Below are 7,960 nucleotides of genomic sequence, written 5' to 3' on the forward strand. Positions count from 1 at the left end.
AAGATGGAAAGATCTCCCATGCTCATGGCTTGGCAGGATTAACATAGTAAAAATGGCCATCTTACAGATTCAATGCAATTCCCATCAAATTACCAACACCATTCTTTACCTTGAAAGAAAAATTCTCAACTTCATATGGAACAACAAGAAACGCAGAATTGCTAAAACAATTCTCTACAGTAAAAGATCTTCAGGAAGTATCTCCATCCCTGATCTCAAGCTGTACTATAGAGCAACAATACTAAAAACTGCATGGTACTGGCATAGAAACAGACTGGTGGATTAATGGAATCGAATAGAAGACCCTGACATAAATCCACACACTTATGGACACTTGATTTTTGACAAAGTGATTCATATTTCAACACAATGAAAAACTTAAGGTAAATCCTTCAAGACTGGGCAGTTACAGTACTATATCCTACTCAGACTCTCTCTAATGTAAAAATAACCTAGATGGATTAGATGAGGAAGGATGGAACAAACAAGTAGAGATTTTCTCTATGGATTTGGAGGAGAAAGTCTGCTGAGCAATAAAGTAGAACAAATATAATTTTAAAGAGAAGAGTAGCAGAGTAAAAACTCTTATAAATACACATTATTTCTGCTAGAAATTTGTATTTGAAATTGTGTTAAAATGTAATTATGTATGACAAACAATATCATTATTTTCATAAGTGATGACATGTTATTCTTTTTTATTTTTATTTTTTAATATTAGTTACAGTTTGTTAACTTTGTATCCCTGCTGTATCCCACTCTCTCTTTCCCTCCCAATCCCACCTTCCCATCCTCATCTCCCTGCCCCTTTCCAAGTCCACTGATAGGGAAGAACCTCCTCCCCTTACATCTGATACTGGTTTATCAGGTGTCTTCAGGACTGGCTGCAAAGTCCTCCTCTGTGGTTTAGCAGACTGCTCCTCCCTGCGGTGGGGGTGGGGTCAAAGAGCCCACCATCGAGTTCATGTCAGAAACAGTCCCTGTTACCCTTATTAGGGTACGCACTTGGATACTGAGCTACCAAGGGCTATATCTGAGCAGGGGCTCTATAGGATAAATATACTGAAATCTATCCACCTAAAGAAGATAAACAAGAAAGAGGACCCAGGGTACAATGATCTATCCTCACTTAGAAATACAAATGGGATGGACATTGGATTTAGGAGCAAACAAGTAACAGGACAGGAGCCTACCACAGAAGGCCTCTGAAAGCCTCTACTGCTAAGTGTATCAAATCAGATATTAAGACTCATAACCAAACCTCTGGAAGTATGCATGGAATAAAAAAAGGGGGGAGTTAATACGACCTGGAGAGGACAGGAGTTCCACAAGGACCAAATATATCTGGGCACAGAGGTCTCTTATGAGACTATTTCTCCAAACAAGGACCATGTATGGATGCAACCTAGAGCCCCTGCTCAGACATGTTATTCTTAAAATGTTGATATAAATTAAGTAATTGATGCTGGCATCTTTTTTACATATGTAACTATGTGATCACGAGAGCATCTTGGCCTTGCATCTTCACAGCTACTAAATCAGGTATCTTCAGTTTACAAAGTATATTTAAGAGCCTAAGAGATCAAATCCATTTTATTTACATTTCAGGGTAAAACTACGGTTATAGTCTTTTTCGTGACATTAAACAGATTTAAATTTCTTTACATTTTCTAAAGCACATTTATTTTACGTATTAAATGAGAATAATAGTATACAACTCACTGTTGATATAAGGCTATTGAGACTATCTCCTGATAAACCCTTGAGAAAATGCTACATGTCTTAGCTGTGGTCTGTACACATGAGATTTTTCTCACTAAATAGCAATGGATCCTTTCCTGATAGAGGTGATATGAATAAAAAACATTGGAGCACTTTTTATATTTTATATATTCTTTTTTCTTATATCTTATGCGAAACAACCATTTCTACTTGTACCACCCTGTCAATAGCATCATGACCTCATGACCTACACACCCTAACTAGTTTCTTGTTTCTTCCCTCATTCTTCTATAACTTATTCTTCATAGAGTGCTTAGAGCCATCTAAATAGAACAAAACCCAAGTCAGATCACATCATTTTTCTTTGAAAACTGTTCTAGAGGCCTAACCCATCATCTAAAATAAAATCACAATCTTGGATATGCTCTTAAAACGTGCAAGAGCCATGACGAACTTGTGTTGTTCACTGAACCTAGCCTCAAGTGCCTTTGGTTACTGATACAAGCTTTGTACTTTCTGTGGGGATTTCTCCTGCTGATATTTGTCTGGAGCTTTGTAGTCCATGTATTCTTAGCTTTTTCCTTACTCGCCTTTAATTTAGATATGTATTTCAACTCAGTGAAGACTTCTTTTATTTCCTGACAGGAAGCTAATGTTTTCCTAAGACTCCATAAAGAATTATTTGCTATGTTATTTTCACATCAGGTGCTGCATTGTAATAGTCTATGTAATTCTATTTTTCACTCATCACGTTCACTTGCTATGAGATATGAAAATAGACTTTATCTTTATGTTATGGACTGACATGCACATAATAGATGATTAATATTTTAAGTGAATTCTTAAACAAATCCTGTTAATAAGCACATCTTAAAACTATATTCTGCTTGCATAATACACACCACACACAAATACACACACTCACAAACACACAGAAAGAGAGACAGACAGACACTGGCTTACTTACACACACTGATATATTTATGCTCCATGGCTGCACTGATTTATTTGAAATTAGTTTTAAGGCCATTGATAGCTAGGCTTATAGTATTTAACTTTAGATAGGTCTGAAATTGACAGTTTCGTAGGATGTTTTTTTCATACCATATTGAACTGCTTGAGTTCAAATAAAAATAAATCCTCAGTATAGTGACAGAAAAACCCATGGTGAACACAGGAAAAAAACATGTGATTTGTGCAATATATTTTTCAAAAAAAAATTTACTGATCACATGTCAGAAGATTGCAACATCAATAAGATATTGAAATTTATTTTAGTTGCTTTTTATAAAAGAGATGAGATAGCCTGTTTCTTCTGAATACCATGAAACATAATAGTTTTTATTATTAAAATGACCTTTTCTTATCTAAAACCAAGAAAATAAGTTTCTCATCAAATTTTCAAATAAAGTTCTATTCTAACTTGGCAATTCTCACCAGCTTTCACATGAAAGAAAACAGAATAAATGTGACTGAATTCATCCTCATGGGACTGACACAGAACCCTCAGCTGCAGAGAATTCTACTTTTGATGTTGCTCATCACCTACATCCTCACTGTCCCTGGAAACCTGCTCATTGTGGGAACCATTGTCTGTAGCAAGACTTTGAACTCCCCAATGTACTTCTTCTTGGCTTTTTTTTTTTATCTCTTATAGATGCATCCTATTCATCTTCTATCATCCCTAAAATGCTGGCAGATTTGCTATCAGAGACAAAAAGCATCTCATTCAATGGCTGCATGATATAACTTTTTGTTGAACATTTCTTAGGAGCTTCAGAGATTGTTCTTCTTGTGGTCATGGCCTATGACCGCTATGTGGCCATCTGTAGACCTCTGCATTATGTGACAAGGATGAACCACCGCAATTGCTGTCTCTTAGTTGGGGTATGTTGGATAATGGGTTTTATTCACTCTTTTGGACAGATACTTGTTACTTTCTGGATCCCTTTCTGTGGCCCTAATGTCACAGACCATTTCTGTTGTGACATTTTCCCTCTGCTACAACTGGCCTGTGCTGACACTTTCCTTCTTGTTCTCCTGGTTGCTGCCAATGGTGGTGTAATCCCTGTGATCACGTTCACAATGCTGCTGATGTCCTATGCAGTCATTTTGCTCTCTTTGAGGACACATAGCTCTGCAGGGAGAAAAAAGGCCCTCTCTACCTGTAGCTCCATATTACAGTTGTTGTCTTGTTCTTTGTGCCCTGTATTTATACATATATGTGACCAGTAATCACTTTTCATATGGATAAAGCCATAGGAGTGTTTTACACCCTTGTCACTCCCATGTTAAATCCAATTATCTATACTGTAAGGAATGTGGAGGTTAAAAATGCCATTAGAATGTTACTTAGAAAAGAATTCAATATTGGACAGTAAATTATTATAATATCAATAGTTTATTTTTGTATTTCCTCACAATATTACCTCTTGGTGAATAGCCAGAAACTAGAAACAGCCCATATATCAGTCAACTGATGAACAGATAAAGAAACCTTGGTACGTTTACACAATGGAATATTATTCAGCTATTAAAAACAAGGAAATCATGAAATTTGCAGGCAAATGCATGGAACTAGAAAAGGTCATCCTGAATGAGGTAACCAAAGAAGCTAAGTAACAAAGAGCGCCTAAGGGAGGATTCATGAATCTCACTGACAAGGAGAAATATGTGGACAAGGAGAACAGATGTGCTTAACTAGAGGGAACAGGATAAGAGGAGTGCTGAGGCAAATGAGGGTGGGGATCCGATGTGGGGAGAATGACAGAGAGGGGAAGGAGGATGGAGGACATGCAGAGAGAAGAGAAACTGTGGCCTGGGGCAGCTCTGAGACAGGCTGGATACCTATGATAGCATAGGCTTCTGGGAGGATTTTGGGGTGATTCTAGTGGAGACCTCTACTAGAGTGGAACATGGAGACTAAGAGACAACTCTCTAATCATGTAACCACCAAGTAGAGGGAGGGCAACACCAATCCACCTACAAAAACTTCATCCCAAAAATATTTATTCTGTCTACACGATGTACAGGGATAAAGATAATGCAGAGATTGAGGGAATGAGCAACCAATGTCTGGCCACACCGTGGGAGAGAGCCAACCCTTAACTATATTCTGCTATGCTTGCATACAGTAGCCTAGCATAGCTGTCCTTTGAGAGACTCCACCTAGCAGTGGATCTAAACAGATGTTGAGACTCACATCCAAAAATTGGGCACAGTTCAGGGAGCCTTGTAAAAGAGTGGGAGGAAGGATAGAAGGACCTGGAAGGAACAAGGTCTCCACAAGGAGACCAACAGAGCCAACTAACCTGGACCCAGGAAGGCTTATGAAGACTGAAACACCAACCAAAGACCATATATGGACTGGATCTAGGCCCCCTACACATATATACACAATGGACAGCTTTATCTTTATGTGGGTATTAACAGATGAAACTCAGTAAGATACACATTCATTATAATTCTTTCGGTAATGTCTAAGCTTCCTTCAAACTTGTTTCAGTTCTCTCAAATAACTAGATGAGAGTAAAATATTCACATCTAATCAAATTAAGTTTAGTGATGATATCTCCATTTTGTTACCATTTTGTTTCTTTACCTTGCCACACATCACTCATATTTAACATATTTTTCTCAAGAAAATAATATTTTTAATTTTAGAAGATGTATTTAAATATAACAAAATTACATGTACTATATCCGAATATATCTGAATTCAATTTAAAAACAATTTCAAGGACCATGCAAGGAGATAACCTAGAACTTCTGCACAGGTGTACCCCATGGCAGCTCAGTATCCAAGTGGGTTCCCTAGAAAGGGGAACAAGGACTGTCTCTGATATGAACTCAGTGGATGGCTCTTTGATCACCTCCCCCTGAGGGGAGAGTAGCATTACCAGGCCACAGAGGAAGACAATGCAGCCAGTCCTAATGAGACCTGATAGGCTAGGGTCAGATGGAGGGGGAGAAGGACCTTACCTATCAGGAGACTTGTAGAGGGGCATGGGAGGATATGAAGGAGTGTGGGTGGGATTGGGAGGGGATGAGAGAGGGACTATAGCTAGGATACAAAGTGAATAAACTGTAATTAATATTAAAAAAACTAATTTAAACTTAGTCTCTGTGTTCTTTGCTTGATAGCTAATATCCACTTATAAGTGAGCACATACCATATTTATCCTTCTGAGTTTGGGTTAACTCACTCATAACTATCTTTTCTATTTCCATCCATTTGCCTGAAAATTTTATGATATTTTTGTTTTTAACAGCTGAGTAATTTTCCATTCTACAAATGTAACACAGTTCTTTATGCATTCTTTGGTTGAGGAACAATAAGATTTTTTGCAGATTCTGGCTATTATGAATAAGCTGCTATCAACCAACTTGAGCAGTTGTCCTTATGGTAGAATGGACTATCTTTTTGGAATAGATAGACTATCTTTTAGGAATGTTCAAAAGCAGTATAACTGGGTTTTGAGATAAATTTTTCAACTTTCCTGGGAAACTGCCATGTTGATTTTCATAGTGGCTATACTAGTTTACACTTCTACCAGCAATGGAGGAGTGTTACTCTTGCTCCACATTCTTTCCAGCATGAGCTGTCAGTTGTATTTTTGATCTTAGCCATTCTGATATGTATAAAATGGAATCTGAAAGTAGTTTTGATTTGCATTTCCTAGAAGGATAAAGATGTTGAACACATCTCTAAGTGTATTTCAGGCATTTAAGATTCCTCTGTTGTTATTCTCTGTTTAGATCTGTAACCTATTTTTAATTGGATTATTTGGTTTGTTAATGTCTAGTTTATTGAGTTCTTTATTTATTTTGAATATTAGCCCCCTGTCAGATGTGAGGTTTATTAAAGTTCTTTTCCAATTTGTAGACTTTTGTCCTATTGACATTGTCCTTTGCCTTGCAGAAACTTTTCAGTTTGGTTGTTGTTCTTAGTGCCTGTGCTATTGATGTTCATGAATTTATCTCCTGTTTCAATACATTCAAAGTTATTCCCCACTGTCTCATCTGTTATGTTCAGTGTATCTAGTTGATCCAGTAGCAGTTGAGTTTTGCGCAATTGATGTGGATCAATTTGCATTCTTCTCCATGCTAACAGCCAGTTAAGTTAGATAAGCACTATTTGATAAAGATGCTTTCTTCTTTTCCATTGTGTGTTTCTGGCTTCTGTATCAGAAATCATGTGTCCATAGGTGAGTGGATTTACTTTTGGGTGTTCAGTTGGATTCCATTGATAAAATTGTCAAGTGTTTATACCCAAAGCATTCAGTTTTTATTACTATAGCTCTATAGTACAGCTCAAAATAGGGCATGGTGATCTTCTGGATGTTCTTTTATTGTATAGAATTGTTTTAGCTATGGGGATATATGGATCTCCCTGAGAAGGGAAAATAGAATGGGTATTGTGGACAGACTGGGGCCAGTGGGGATAGAAACAGAAGGAAGCAGGGAGGAGTGAGAGAGTACTGACTAGAGATGGGGGGCATTTGGGGCAATGTAGAAACCTTGTGCAGTGGTTTGTGTATATAAACATGTTTTTGTTTTGGTAACAGGTGTGGAATATGGGACTGATTCAGATGGTCCACAGCACAAGACTATTTGCCTCATGCGGGCTCTGAGAGGAGCTCTTTGGCAGCTGCAGATAGTTTGAATCTGAGGACTTTGTAGAGAGAATAAAGGTCAGAGCCTAGAGAGTGGGAGAACAGAAAGCACAATAGTGTTCCTGCTTCCCCCTTCCTGTTCCTTATTACTTTTGTGAGACAAGAAGTTGGAGATTTCCTGAAGTAAGGATTGGACTAACTCCAAGGAACATCATGACCCTAACCAGCAGGAAGCAGCTAAGAAAGAACTGCACTCCAACTCCCACTATCACTCTCCTACCTGGTGTTGGCATATTGAAAGGGATTGGAGTGGAGTAGGGAGAAAAAAAATAAGAACATGCTCAATTATGTTTGTAGCAGCTTTATTCATAATAGCCCGAACTTGGAACCAACCAAAGTAAATGAAGTGATTCCTAACACTTTTGCCTTACCTGTAGATAGGAACCTAGCATAATGATGATCATAGAGGCTTCATTCAGTGATTCATGGAAACAGATGCAAAGACCCACTGTCAGACATTAGGCAGAGCTCAGTAAATCCCGAAAAAGAAGGGGAAGAAGGATTCAAGTGTCAGAAGGGACAAGGATACCACAAAAATCCCCACAGAATCAACTAACTTGGGA

At 37.9% G+C, this 7,960-nt stretch overlaps 1 pseudogene; it reads left to right on the forward strand.

Moving 5' to 3' along the window:
• Positions 1-3,169: 3,169 nt before the first annotated feature.
• On the forward strand, positions 3,170-4,103 carry LOC110541998 (olfactory receptor 4C3D-like; annotated as a pseudogene).
• The last annotated feature ends 3,857 nt before the right edge of the window (positions 4,104-7,960 follow it).

The sequence above is a fragment of the Meriones unguiculatus genome, chromosome 18 (assembly GCF_030254825.1).
Source record: "Meriones unguiculatus strain TT.TT164.6M chromosome 18, Bangor_MerUng_6.1, whole genome shotgun sequence".
Taxonomy (NCBI): Eukaryota; Metazoa; Chordata; class Mammalia; order Rodentia; family Muridae; genus Meriones; species Meriones unguiculatus.